Source organism: Passer montanus, unplaced genomic scaffold (genome assembly GCF_014805655.1).
Source record: "Passer montanus isolate IOZ18808 unplaced genomic scaffold, ASM1480565v1 scaffold3, whole genome shotgun sequence".
Classification (NCBI taxonomy): domain Eukaryota; kingdom Metazoa; phylum Chordata; class Aves; order Passeriformes; family Passeridae; genus Passer; species Passer montanus.
In genome coordinates, this window is record NW_024367707.1 from 18127787 (window position 1) to 18143420 (window position 15634).

Consider the following 15634-nt stretch of genomic DNA (forward strand, 5'->3'; position numbering starts at 1 on the left):
ACCCTGTGTCCTGCCACCTGCAGCAACACACTCTCCCCTCCAATTTGAAAATTTCAGTTGTCCATGCCCACACCACAGCAACTTGTTGCATCTTCTCCACTGCTCATTCTCACTTGGCTGGCAGACAGAGCCTGATTCTTTATCCTCGTGCCTTCTTGGTTTGTGATCTCCTTCCATTTCCTGAAATCTCTAGGCTGTGTCTCATATAACTGCTGTCTCTCATATAACTGCTAAATTGAATTGTTACCTTTCCCAGAAAGATCTTGCCCACATGTCCATCCTCAGATTTTTTTCCTCAGGAAAGAATGGCTGCTGGGGAGAAAGCTGATAGACTGCTGCAGATTCTGTTTCTCATAACACTCACAGCCCAGGGCAGGAGGCACACAATGAACCCTTCACCACCCAGTAGCTCTTGGGCTGCACTGATGCCAAGTCTCAGTCCTGAGTTAGTAATGGTCCACATGCATTATTTCTCTTGGCTGTTTCTTAAGTGTGGCTGTCAGTCATGAACATGTGAAGACAATGAAGTTCTCAACTCAAAAAAGAGGTTGTGCATTGAGGTCTGTACGCCATCGTACTTCTGTAGGCAGCATTTCCCTCATAATGGATGCATAGCTTGTTTATAATTAATCTGAGCCCAGGGACATCCCTTAGCTTGGTTTTCTGTATGTCTTCTTCCTGTTCAAGCAGCAAGCAAGGTGATGTTTGTGTGGAAAATATGCTAAAGATTGTCTGTATCAAGTTCAAGCAGTACAAACACGGCTTGGTGAAGAAGGGGATATTTTAACTGAACAGAGCCCCTAGATGAAGACCCTTTTGATGAGGGACATTCACTGGACCATGGCCCTGTTTAAGCTGCATCCCAGCAGCTGCAGGAGTTGGAGAGGATGTCCTGCAGCTGGGTTAGACTATAAAGTTTCCTTTTCTTTCTGTGCATCTTTCTAGAAATGCAGAAACTCCACCACTGTTTTTTGAACCATGGAACTCAAGCCTGTCTTTCCTTTTCCTTCATTTTCTCTAGTGATCAGGGTGATTTCAAGACATTTGGCAAACTACTGATGCTCCATTTCTCAATGAAACAATAAGCCATAAAACAACTTTACTAGACCATTCTTTCAATTCTCAGCATGTCCCTCAAGACTAGGGCAGTAACTGAGTGCTTCCATACTGAACAGTAGGGACCACTTTGAACTCTGGTCATGTAAGGCATCAGCTGAGAGGGCTGTTCTGTAGGGACCATTGTTAGCCAGTGCTTCTGGAGAGGGTTCTCTAGGGATCAGTGTTAGCCAGTGTTTCTGGAATGTGCTGCCCAGAAATGGGAAGATATTCAGGCCTCCTGCAAGTTTGAAACATGAGCCAAGAAGGAATATGATTTTCCAAGGCTGGGAGAGCACCATTTCAAAGTAAAGGCTAAATAATCGATGCTCCCATCTAGTGGTGAAACTGCACCCAATGGCTTAGGTGTCAGACATCAACCTGCGCCTCCCAGGAGACACAGAATTGGAAGGGCCATGCCACAGGACAGTGCCACTCCTGGGAACTTCTGCAGGGCTTTGCAATCTGTGGGAGACTCCCAGAACCGTTTAAAACCTCATGAGAAACCAACTAATTTAAAAGTACAAGATTATTAATAACAAATAAAAGGATAACATCAGGATGAAGGGTGCTTTGAAGGCAAGGGAAGCATTCTCAGCAGCATTCCCAAAATTTCTTAAGTAACCTTCATTGAGATGCAGGCACCCTCATTATCTTGGCATTGGTTCCTAAAGCATGAAGACTGCTATCAAAATGCTACCCAAAGATAGTAACTAGCAACACATTATGGTTGGGTTGTTGCTACAAGATTACCATGTAATTAATATGCTAATGTTCTGCTGAATGCTGCTTAACTTATAATTATTGGCCAGAAGAATACCATACTTTTTTTTGCTTCATTCTTTTTAGTTGACACCTGAAAGCTTACAGTCAGATGTAAGCAATTTCCACAGGCTCAATTTATTGGAAATCACCCTGTGACACTATTGTAAATCATTTCATGAGGTTTGTTCATTTCTTTCTAATATGCTTGCTTCCATTTGATATGCTTGGAAGCTGATCAGATCAGCAGGAAAGGGTGCTGTTCTTCTCAGTGGATTTTTTTTAAAGGCACAGCTGAGGCCTACAGGATATCCCCAGAAGCAAAATTCATTAATGATGCTGAGACTGTACTTTGTCACAAGAATGGTAAAGAAGGTTTTAGTATATTCTCTTGTTATACTGATTGCAGTAATTGCTATTGCTCTGTTTTTACTTCACTGCCCTTCTTTACTATACCTACATATGGTAAAGAAAATAGGAAAATAATTCTAGCACTGGTCTTATATACACACACTTTCCAACATATTTTGCACTTCACACTGCCATAATTCCCATTGTCCTAATCTCAGTACAGTGCAACAATATGATCCAGGGCTTCACACAAAGCAAAGGACAGGACACTCCTTGAGAGGACAGAATATTCTGGAGTGCACTCTTAATGCTGAAGGATAGAAAGGCAGCTCTTCTGACAAGCAGTAGGACTCCAAGCAACAGACAAAGATTGGCTTGCATTTCACTGCAGGTCACAATAAAGAAGGAACTACACATTTTCTGTTTAACCTGAGTAGGAAGAAGAGACAGCAACATGGATAGAGCTTGGCTAGATTTTAGCTGAATATCTAAACTGTTCTCTCCAAAAAGCTAATCCAGTATTGGCAAGCCATGAATTTAATGACTTGGAACAAGATCCAAAGGGAACCCACAGAGTGGTTTATGACACGTTTGCTAATGAAGGATTCTGTGTTTATTTATAGGGATGAAATTGATCCAATACTAAGTAATATATGAGAAAAAATCAGTAAGAATTAATTTAGGTTGTCTGAAACTAAGCAAAAAGTACTGCAAAAACTATTGGGATGATGAAAGTGCTGATAAAACCCATTCCCAATCAAAACATAGCTGTCAGTGTTTGCATCCTATGTGGAGGTTTTACACCTGCAAATGAAGGAAAAGTCTGTGGCAAATGAGTGAGAAGCCGCAAACACAGTGGGTGGCTGTCACAAGAAATTATGCTTCCAGAGTAAAACAAAAATCACTCTTCAAAATGAGAGCAATATATGGGTAGCAAATAGACCAAAGATGCTGCCCTAATGAAGAAGAAAGTTAAGGAAAGTAAAGATCACATCAGAACTAATGTCACCTTGTCAGTAACAGACCAGGTGTCACTGACAAAGATTATTCCTAAGATGAATGTCACTGCTAAGCCCAAGCAAAATTCCAGTACACCAGTCAAAATAATGCTTGTAAAAGTCCATAAGTAGTCACAGCTCTCAAACCTTGCAAAATTGTCAGGCAGAGATTTTTTATAAAGGACAGAACTGCTAATCATCACGTCAGGTGTATTCACAAGCACACTGCATACTCAAGCACATATGGATCTAACATTCAGGTTGTGTAAAACTGCCATTCCTGTACTAAAATCCTGAGAACTTCAGTCTAGGATATAACATGACACAAATCTGCATCATGTTCCAGACATGACATCTAAGAAAGGAACCAGTGCATCATCAGAGTAAAATATATTCGTCCTGTTCTTTCAGCTTAGGATAACCCTAAAAAAATGGTAGAAAGGTGTGCTACTGTTGTTGTGTATTTGACTTAAAAAGATATTAGAGGTTGCAAGTTATCTTGCCAAGCTTTTATCTTATTTTTCAAAAGTTTTGGTAACACTCAGATCTGATAATAATTGCATTTCAATGGGATGCTGGCAGGAATCCACCTCCATCAAATGATGTAAATAATAAAAATTCAGATGGATGCATCCAAGAGATGACTTGTGGCTCTGTTACTGCAGGTAGGGCAGTGAGCAGTTTATGTATGCAGCTCTTCCAGCTCTACAGTAATAACGTATGCACAGATTGAAAAAAGAGATGTATGCAATTGTGTTTGGTTGAGAGGGTTTCCATCAATATGTGTGGGGGAGAAATGTGATTGTGGAATCTCATCATATGTTACCCATGCTAGCTCTATTGCAAACCCATCTGAAAATCACAATCTATAAACATTTTTATTCTCATTTGAATAATGTGGTTTGTCATTAAATACCAGAGCTCTGAAATATATACTCTAAGCAATTTTATGTTTATATTAATTGAACTTACCTTGTTGCTATTTTACCTCTGTTAGAAATGGAGATAAAGTAAGGGATCTAGAGGGTGATGCAATAAACACGTTTTGATTCATTTTAGCACAACATTGGTATTGCTGGTGACAGAGAATCATCAGTAAATAAAGTGACCTTGAAACTACCAATTGTGTGAGGTATTAACAAGAGGGAAGGCATGATGAAAACGACAGAGCATTTTCACTCCCTGTCAAAGAGGAAGTACAGAAAACCATAGTGTCCGAGCTAAGGAAACATCTATGAGCATTAATTAATTATAATGCTAGTCCTCTGTGTGCTGGATGCAGTGTCACTGTCTCATGAACAGTTTACTCGTTCCACTATCATCAACTCAATTATTTGAGATGCCTCTTGGCAGGTGCATATGACGTGCTCTTTCCAAAGCTCCTTTGAGATGAAATATTCTCAATGGCTTAATGTATATTCCCATATGCCATGGACTGTTAAAAGCCCAGTCACATCCCTAGCTCAAAAACCCCTCAGCAACATTCAAGCTGATAATACAGCAAGAGCCAGTCACAATGACAATAAAATATGTGACTTCTCTGTTGAGGCCAAACAAACCACTCAGAAGCATACCACAGTCTGAGTGGGTTAAAGTCTATCCTTGCCTCATCCTCTGGCACAAAGAAGTGTGAGGAGTAAGAGAGTGGGAGCACTTGGAAAAGAGCAGAACAGCGTGACTTGAAGCCTCCTCTCTAGCCAGTCTGTGGATGTGGGAGAGAGCCCACACATGCCACAAACTGGCAGGCTCTGAGACAGCACCACCAGCTTGAAGCTGACTCCTGAATAACAGCAGCTACTCAGATCAACAGGAGAACATCACACCATGCTTGGGGTCCTATTTGCTCTTGTGTCAGAAGGAAATTTCTATGCTTTGAGGGTCTCCCATGGTTCAGGTAAGATCTTTATCTCTTGAAGAGATTTCTCTCTGACTGTCCTGTTGCTGCCAAACATAAGACTTAAAGCAAGGGGCTCAGCAGGCACCTAAATCAAACCATGACTGACCATCTACATGTCAATCCACAACTACTGGTGTAGCAACTCCATCCTTGGGACCTCAGTTCATGCTTTTTATTTGCTAAGATAGAAATACTCCTCATACCTAGTTTAAATTTTAAAAGAAGTCATCATAAGTGTTGGCCCATTGGGTGTATGTTATGTTTTCAAGCACCAGATTTTACAGCTGACTTCCACTACAGTGGGTGGCAGTGCACAGTACTGGGAGATGAAGCCCCCTTCATTTGCTTCATGCTCATTCCTCATTAAAATCCTTCCCTTCCCCATCCACTGCTAGAGACCAATCTGCTCCCATTGTACAAAACCATGAGAAAACTGAAAATTAGAAGTCTGGCTACAGATATTCAGGAAATTCCCTGCCAAAGGTTGTGCTATTTATCCACAGTGCACTGTATATGCTTTACAGATGTGGAATATTATTAATGGATAATATTACCTGTCTCCACTTTTAAAGCTGTTGTTTTTCAGATGATGTCACATACAGACAATACTCCCTGGCTAAATTAAACTCCCATGGCAGTAGGGAGGGAAGAAATTTAGGGCTATTTGCTACACAAGCCCAGATCCCATTGCTCCATTTTGCAATAGAAATGACGTACAAGTAGGCTAGCTTGTCTTATTTGCAGTTATTTTGTACTCTGATTTTCCTATATTATGGGGCAGTCAGACCAAAACCATGTTATTGTTAGAGCCATGTACAATCTGTTCTTTCTGCTTTGAAAATGCTTTATTTATGAGGCTATTTGTTGGAGATACAGAGGACAAATAGGAGAGGCCCATTCCCTTTTACTAAAACTAAATTCCGATATGATAGAGACACAGAAGTGGCGCCACAGTCCTTTCAGTTTCATCTGCTTTTGATCCTACCTCTGTGGAAAATAACAGCAAATCCCCATTGATCCCAAGGTTAGAGAACAGGGCTTGACTTCAAAACATCTGCTGAACAGCTCTCTGGCGAGTGCTGACATTTTTGACTCTCAAACCCTTCATTAGGGTTTGCTGGCTTGTTTCATACTTAATAAACTTGCTGTGCAATCATGATGTTCCTGCAGCTATGGGAGAGAGCCCATGGATGACATACACCCCCATGAATTCCCATCAGGAGGTGTAGATGTTCCATTATAAAGGTATATCTACAACTACTTCCATCCTGTGTGACATTCACTAGACTTCTTTGTTTGTAATCCAACCAGATTTATATGCTCCTACATTGGTGAAATCTTTGTGTGCTCCTGCATCACCTCTGGCACCAGACACATTTTCTTGGTCTTCTTCACAGATAACCAGGATTTCTCAGAACACAGAGTTACCTTTTCTCAAACTCCACCTGCTGTAGTTTTACTTTGGGTTTATGATTTTATTCTTCTGGGACCAGATGATAATTGGAGCAATAGGTCTTTCTGCAGTTAAGAAAAACAGTAGCTATTTGCCTTAGCAAATACAAGAAGGATACAGATCTTATAGGACTATAAGCTCAAACTCACGTCCACCATACTATTTCCTTACCATGCCAAAGCTTTCTTTATCATAAGATCAAAGCCTTGCCTTGCCTTATCTTATATTTCATCTTTCAGCTCTCATTTATGTTTTTTTCCTTTTTCTCCAAATTGCTAGTGAATGACTGCAACCTTAGCTAGACTTCCCACCGACTTGACTGGTTGAGACTTTTGTAACAGATTTAAGTAATTGGACAGCTATTTAAGATACAGCCACTTATTAGTCCAAGAGGATTTCCATGTAATGGTGAAACACAGATGTTCTGCAGTTTTCTCTTAATAGGTGAAAGTCCCTGCTTCTTTAGTTTTCCTCTGGTGGGCAGATGGGCCAAATGTTCAAGAGCTGCAGTCTAACACAGATATGTATTCATGGTCCCTGATGAGAAACAGAAAAAACTTTGTATGGAGGTCTCAAATTGATACCATTGTTTGTTGAAAATTTCCCAGATGTTATGATTCAAATGTTTTCATGATGCAGGGGAAAACAGCACTTTCCCTGCAGTCAGAGGAGCTCAAGGCTTTCCAATTATGGTCACACACTCAGACTTATTAGCACAAAATTTAATTTGAGTTAATCAGACTGAGGTGGGTAGAGCGCGAAATTAACTTGACTTCCATTTTGCATCATACGGCAAACCAGCTTGGTGAAATCACTGTAGAAATCTGAGCTGTGAATGATGGATGAGCTGAAAAAAACCCCAGAAATAAACAGAGTTGTGCAATCATCACTGCACTAAAAGGAACACAATATTCAATTCACTTGTTTGGAGAAATGCTTTACTTCCCTGGCAAATCAAAGGGTGTGTGCCCTCAGCTGCACCCATGTTTTGCCTCTGAAGCCAAGAACAGAGTTTGGAACTAAAATAATTTTCTTCAGAATCCCCTCTGTTCTGAGACCTATATGTGCTCTGTCAGTCAATCTTGTCAGAATTTTTCAAACCATTATTTTTGCCAGGAAATGACAATTTAATGAAAATAGAAACACATCAGTTTCAATGAAATTTCCATTTGCAGTTCAAGACTCTTGTTCAAAGTCCAGAAGGAAAGAGAAGCATTTACTGGGGGCAAGCCAGAAGCCACAAGTTGTCCAAGTGGAAGGGATATGGGTTTCAAGTGTCTGCTCCTTGTGAGGAAGAGTAAGAATATACACCTGAAATCTTCCACAGTTCAGAAAAGTACAGTGATGACTGGCTCTTCTGGAAGCATATGTTCCCTTGAACCTATTCAAAAAGCTTCTGTTTCACTTTGATTAAGAACAAAATCTTGACATTTTCCTTTGATTTTTTTCTCTTTTTTCAAAACAAAATTCCATTTTCCAGTAAAGGGTAACATTAATTTTCCTTTTCCAACTCTCTACCACCTTTTCTGTGTGGCTAAAATAAATGTTTGGAAGATGGAAGAGGGCCTATACACTGGAACCGTAAGTGCCTCTATCTGAGCCTTATAAACAACTGGAAAAATAAAACAATGCTTCTCAAGCATTGATCTCCAACTTTTTCAGTAAGATAGTAGTAAATTGACCCTCCTCTTGTTATAAACTGTCTTGGTTCTGGAACAGAGATATTTCTGTCTTGGAGCAAACTGCAAATTTCAGAAGGGAATCAGCCCAGCAAGAAAGCTGCAGAAAATTTTAGAACACAAAAGGGGTAGGTTTGGGGGAGAGGATTGAGAGAGAAAGGCTTCCACTTCCTTCAACAAGAGCACAGAAAACAAAAATATCAAAGTTCAATTCTGTGCAGAAAGACCTGGGTGAGACAGGGACTGAAGCAATGTCAGATGGGCAAAGGATTCAGGAAAAGGGACATGATCTTACAGCCATGGTGACAGATGCCCCATGCCACCTAGCTTGTGACAACAGGACAATGTCCCTCCTGTTTATACCCCCTGCTATCTGCAAGAGGAGAAGGTTGCATACACTAAATGGCCATTATATTTTTTTCAGGAAAAGACTAAATTTTATCACCAAACGGAAAACGGAGCTTACTGTTTACTATCTTTAAACTGTGAAATATGCTGGAAAATTAAAACTTTAATTAAAGTCATTTTTTCCTTGTAGAAAAGTGACACCATTTCAAAACACAGCTTTGCTCATATGCCTCTATTTGCTTTCTCATTTTTCATACAATAGCTTCTATTTAACCAATTTCAGCAACATATTTAACATCGTTGCAAAAGCAACTGCAACACAAGTTAAGAGCCAGCAAAGTCAAGAGCCCGGTAAAGTAGGATAAAATTCTATCTTATATTCGGAGTATCCAAAAAAGTGGGGAACACAAGATCAATTAGCCTGAGAGTTGTTTTCCCATATTGATGTCAGAACTCCTTCCTTTGTTATTTAAACAAACTAGATAATGTTTTCCCTGTAAAGTTCTGAACTGAAAATACCAAAGCAAGGGAGGAACAGGTTTTGCCAATTCTTCTTATTAACAGTGAAGGTTAAAAGTTGCTGACTCAATTTGTGACACTAACTGGCTAAACCTCCCCGTACTTTAATTGTGGTTTTAACTGTCTTAAAAAATGTACCTACATATTTAATGTATGATACATAGCCTGTATGTATGCAAACCACCACTAAACCACAGCACTCTTCATATTTCTTTACTTGTCTTAAAGCATTAGGAAAGTATGCACGATGAGAGCAGCTTTGCTACACTGATCTATCCGCACTCCCTTGCAGCAGAGATGATGCGAGGGGTTTTTTTAGGCTGTGAACAGCAGAAACCAAGGCAGCATTTCCCAGGCCAGATGAAAAGTTACATGAAACAGAGTAATAACAAACTAGCAATAACCAGCTCTGGAGCGAAGAACAACCAGCAACCAAGTTACTCCTGGGAAAGTGCCTTTGCATTTTAAATCAAGAAGAAAATGATGACCCATTTTCAAAGCATAAAGTCATTCCTATAAGAAAATGAACTTTCTTCAGCAGTTCCTACCCAGGCTAAACCAGTGTATGGGACTTCTGCAAAGCCACAATCCCACCTGAGTCTGTGAATCCCATCTGCAGGAACATTGCACGTTTCCCTAGAACTGCAAATGCTGTTGGCCAGACAACACTAGGACACTTGCAGGGGGAGCAGGCACTAAGGATGAATTCATGAGTGCCTTCTGATCAAGTGGCATCAGGGTACTCTTTTTTGACTTTTTGGTTATGTCTGTTAAACCCTTAATTTAAGGAGATGAAGGCTGGTCATGGTGATCAGGACAGATGGAAGAATCTTCTAGATCCCTTCAGGTACAAATGCCCTATATCAGACCTCCAGAGTGGGCAGCAGGAGGTCAGAGAAGGGAAGAGATGGCAGAACAGGAGAGGCCTTCTCCTCCATGCATGTGCACACTCTGCTGTGCTGCCCTGCACTGCCTGGACCGCAGGGATGACTCCTGGCCTTGTGTGCTGCCCTGCCTCGCTCTGCACAGGCTGGGCTGCCTCTGAGCCAGCGCCTGCTGCCCTGGGCAGGCTGGGCAGAGCAGCCTCTCTGCCTGCAAAAGTTTCAGGATGTGAATATGTATCTGTTTCCCTACTGATAACACTGTCCAGGCAAATATGTATTTCTTCTTTGGAAGGAAGTTTTACGCCATATATTAAGAAAACTCTGATTCCAAACACAATTTTTTTTCTCCATTCTCCCATCTTGATGGTTCAGCAGATAAGGCATATTATTTTTTCTTCAAAAACCTTCTACACAAACCCATGTTTATTTCAGTTAACCTTTTCACCCAAAGAGCCAGCTCACTGCAGCTCATCAGTAATGCCTCCATATATCACAACCACTCACAGTGCAGGCAGAGATTAATTCAATGTAATTTTGTGTAAAAAATTTGCTCCAAAACTACTCTGCCTCCAGATATTTATTTACCTATACAGAATATCTAGGGTTTGAATTCCAGCACTGACTGATTTTTAATAAAAATTCCCCAAACACTACAAATTATTTTAGCATCTTCACCTTCCACTAGAAGTTGACAAGGAGTCAAGGCACATAGTACGCAATGAGTGCTGCCAGTAGTAATAAATAACAGTGGGGAAAATGGACAGAAAGTTCCTGTGCTTCAGCAGAAAATTGGATGAGAACATTGTTCAAGCTCATCAAAGCAGTCAGGTTTTAGGAACATTTTACTGCCCACGTCTTTAGGATACTAATAGTCTTTTACTTGTGTTGGATTTGTGATCTTGTTTATCATGATAAACTGAGATTTATGACATTTATGATTTTAGCTGTGTGACTAGGCCTATAATGCTTGTTCAGTGCCATGAAAACACTGGCTGGAGGATGATTGCTGAGGTCAGTGGGACAGAGCACCAGAGGCAACAGCAGGGAGCTCCCGGCCCTGCTGACTTTGGGGTCCCAACCCTGTTACTCACTTGTTTTACAAATGCAGCTAAGTCCACCCTTTTTCACAGCTTGGGGATGACTTCTACAATAATGTGACAAGTAGAACAAAAAACAAAACAAAACAAAACAAACAAAAAAAACAACCAACCAACCAAAAAAAACCATGCTGCACAAAACAAAACAAAACAACCAACCAAACAAAAAAAACATGCTGAAGGTAGCTCTGATACCTTTGTCTTTTCCTTTCAGCTCTTTACTGTTTCTTATGAAACTGACTTGATGAGATGTCGGAGAGGTGACTTGCACGTATAATGGAGTAAATGGACAGGTGACCCTAGTGTTGTTAAAAGTTCATGGAAGTCCGTGTTTCCTTCCTAAGGCAAATATGAGGGAGAGGAAAACAAAGAATAGGCTCTGACTCTGCTTATTGACTTCCATATCTGAACCAGCACTGAAGGATAAGAATTACTTATTAATACAGGTCAGGTCAGCAGTGAGTTAGCACTTTCCTTCAAGACCAGAAAGAAACTGTGTCCATTATACCTTTGAGTCCCAGGGCTGCTTCAGAGACAGTGTAGCTCTCACTTGGTGGCTGGACTCTGGATTTGTAATCCATTCTGTTTCCTACTGCACCTTGCCCAGACACAAGGAACATTAGCCAGCAACTGGGCTGCCTCTTCAGACACACATGCAACAGGATACAGATAGAATTATTCCTGACATTATCTATGCCATGCTGGCAAATACTATTTCTTCCCTTCTTTTTTCTCCTGCCAGCTCCGTGCAAGCAAAAAGAGTATGTGGTAAAACTTTGTGCACACACAGAGCAAGGATGTAACTTTGGGCAGCCATCCATCAGCAAGGATGTAACAAGCCTTGTGAGCACAGCCAAATGTGCACACACCTCTGAAGCTAAACCACCTCGCCACTGAGTCAGGGAGAATTTTGTCACGATGTTTCTGAAGGGCAGAGAAACAGATTGCTTGGGAGAGGAGGCAATTCTGCCAATCATCTGCCATGAGATGATATGAGAAAAAGAAACCAGGCCACTCTCTCTCCTAAGGGAGAGCTGTTAATTGAGGTCTGTAGGTTCCAATCCTAAATCCACATAGGCAACTGAACAACTGCAATGCTGAAATGCATCTGATGTGTGCAGAAGCCAACAGCAGTATCCTCAGCTTATTAAAAATCTGCTTGATGACTAAAAACAAAATGCAGGTCTGCACTAACAAAAATCATGGCGTGTGATAACTGCAGGTCCCTCCTGGTGCAGCAGGTTACAAATGCCAGGCCAAAAGAGTCTTACCCAGAGGCAGCACAGCTGGAGATTCACCACCTCATTGCTAAAGGGACCAGTCTGAAGCATGTTTCTTCCTTCCCACCCCAAGGAGGCAAAGCACACATCCCAAAGATGTTTGAGGGTTTGCAGAAAGACAGTGGGAACCCACCTAACAAGTCCCCTTTGGAAGTGATAACAGAAAAATACCTCAGGAAACCCTGAGAAGTGGGAGGTGCACAATCTGTGGACACCCAGAGCTTACTCCTTCATGTAACCTTAACAGCAGTTATTTGTTCAAAACCAAAGAAGTTCTAGAATAAAATTGCAATTACTTGGCTGAAAGTCAGTTTTGGTAGAGTGAAGATAAAAAATCTCTTTTCCATCAGTAGAGTCATATTAGCTAAGAATATATTCTGAAAAGGTTAAATAAGCTTGTGCCTGGACTTTAAGGATCTTTGTGTACTCTACCTGCCAGTTTAAATGATGACTACAAAGATCTGTTATAAAACTTTTTCCAGGAGAGGCAGAAGCTTTCTCTGTGCCACTGTTTTTAATATACTGTGACTCTTGCTCATAGTAAATTAGGTTATTTATCCCTTTTATTTATATGCACTGCTCTAACACAGTAACAAACCAAAGTGATAGATACATCTATACCAGTCATCAAACTCAATAACAAAGCAACAGCAACTCTGTGTAACTTTACCCTATTGCTATCAATTTATATAAAAGACAAATTCTTCAAGCTGAAAACACATGAAAGTAAATTCTTTACTATTCTGGACTTCCAGCTATTACTGTGTCCTCTGATCTAAAATCCTTCCCCAGGCAGCTCCCACATCATGGAGACCTGATGTTGATCTCACAGACCTTATCCCAATTCACCTTCTGGCTTCCAGAGAAGCTGTTCTTTATTACTCTGCTGAAATTGAAGGCAGAATCAGGCCAATGATCGGAAATACACAGGATGCAGAGTTCTTCCATTTTGAAGTTCAGAGTCTAAGCCAAAAGCAGAATGTCAAAGGCTGAAGCAAACCTTATTGGATTGCAGAATAACTCCTTCTGCCTTCTGCAGATAAATTTTACATTTAGATGCATAGGGGAGACTCCCACTGCAGTCAATAAATATTATGCTCATCCAGCGTTATTTATCACCAATCCAACTGCCCATTCTATAAGTGCTTTGCTGAAAAAAGGGGAAAGTCTTCAGGCAACAAGTATTCCTGATACTGTGTTTAAACTATCTCAGATCCCCACGTAGAATCTCTTAGCTTTACCACCTTCCCTGACATACCTAATTTATACTATTCATTTACATTCTATTCCAAATTGAAGTTCTATATCACTGGCATATTAAAATGAGCATACTAAAGAATGGTACATTTTAAAATAGTAACAGATGGATATGTCTGTAGAGTTGTACAGATTTAGATTCCTACTTTAATTATATCATTTTAAAAAATTGAGTAAGCAGTATCTACCTTTCACTTTGTTTCTTGAAACACGTGTTTATAGTTTATTCTATGAGCCAGCATGCAATATAATATCATTTTGTAGACAGATGCAGCAAGTTTGGGCAAAAAATGAAATTACTGGGGAAATATCCATCCCTTAACTGCTAACTACCTTAATAAATTTAGATTTTTTTTTTTTAAATTAATGCCATACAGGACTATTCCTCAAGTAGCACTGTTCCTCAAAAAAACCCAAATATTTGTGGATATATCTACATCATGGTGTCCCTGAACAGAATTTTTGCTGGTTTTATGTATGTAAGACAACCTCTCCTATCACACTGATAAACAACGATTCTTATATTTTTGAAGAAATTAGCTCTGTGTTTGAAATTTGTTTTCAAAATGTCCTAGACTGGAGGAAAATATGATCTTTTTATTCATTAATTGCTTTGCTATTCATGAAATTCCTCAAAATGGAATAAGTAAGTGCATGAATTTACCTAGAATTTAGAAACATTACTTGCTTTTGGCATTAAGTGTTATCATTTCAAACAATCATAGTTTTTAACCTGTTAACCTATTCTTGATTGTGCTTTGCCTTTCACAGCCTTGTGATGCTACCTCTTTATTTAGGAAATGGCACCTTTTTTCCTTTACTTCTAATGGCTTTTACTTCGACACTTGTTTCGCAGCTTAGAAGGCGTGCCTTTTGCAGGCATGCCGCTCCGATCAGCTTACACCTTACAAATACGGGCACAAAGAAGCTTCAGTCTCAGATGCATTTACACAGATGCTTATCTTGGAGCACAGACTCGGCACAAAAAAAAAAAAAAAGGTTATCTGTCATTATCCTAATTATTTGTAAGTGACGACTTACTTAGGCTATTTGCAAAGTAAACTACTATTAAATTTGAACCAAAAGTAAAACATGCTTTAAGGTATTTCTAGCCTTTCAGCAAGCTGAGAAAGCACACCAACGACTGCACGGAAAACATTTCCCTTTTCCTGTGCCGCTGGACAGACCCTGGAAGCCCCAGCGGAGCGATCAGGGTCTGTGGGTCCGGCGGCGGGAGGGCGCTTCTACCGCACTCCGGTAGCATCTCTCTGATCTCCCCTCTCCTTTGTGATCGCTGATCCAACAGCCCTGTTTCGCATTGTTTTTCTACCCGCTTTATTAGCCAGTTAATGTGTTTCTTCTCAGGAGACCTTTAAGCTTAAAATATTTCTTTAATTAACGGAGCCTAATCTTAAAGAGCCAAAGCCGGCTGCGGCGCTTCCACACCGCGTGAGTGCGGGAATCCCACCGCCCAGCTCACGGGGGATGCTGAGGAAAGGACCATGCCTTCAACTCGCCGGACCGGCCACGGAGAGACCCCACGTCCCGGGAGAGCCGGAACGCTCCGGGGCTCTCCGCGCTCGGGGGTCACAGACACAAGGCGAGAAAGCCGCCGGCCCCTCGCCCGCGCCCCTCCCACCCTTCCCTGCCGCTTTGAACTTCTCCAGCACAGACCCCGAAGGTGCAGCGCGGCCCCAGCACGCCACGCCACGCCAGGGGAAGGCGTCAGCGCCAGCGCCCCATCCCCGAGCATCCCCCCGGGAAGATGTCCCGCTGCCGCCGGCCCCACGGGCTCCCCCCACGCGGCGGAGATGCGAGGCTGTGCCCGGCCCTGCCCGTGCGGAGGAAAGCGCGGCCGTACCCCACGGCCGGGGTCACCCCCTGCGCCGCAGCTCCCGCCCCTCCCGCCGCTGCCCTTCCCGAACAATGAGCCGGGACAGCGCGGCGCGGCCCCGGGGCACCCCCGGCGTGTCCGCCCGGCCCCTCCGCCCGCCGGCGAGCGAGCGCAGCCTCC

The 15634-nt window shown here is 41.6% G+C and overlaps 1 protein-coding gene across 1 annotated transcript in view; it reads left to right on the plus strand.

Annotated features, from left to right (window-relative positions):
• The window catches only part of ST6GAL2 (ST6 beta-galactoside alpha-2,6-sialyltransferase 2), a 168489-nt gene that overhangs the window by 104815 nt on the left and 48040 nt on the right, over nucleotides 1-15634 (plus strand). The window lies entirely within an intron of this gene.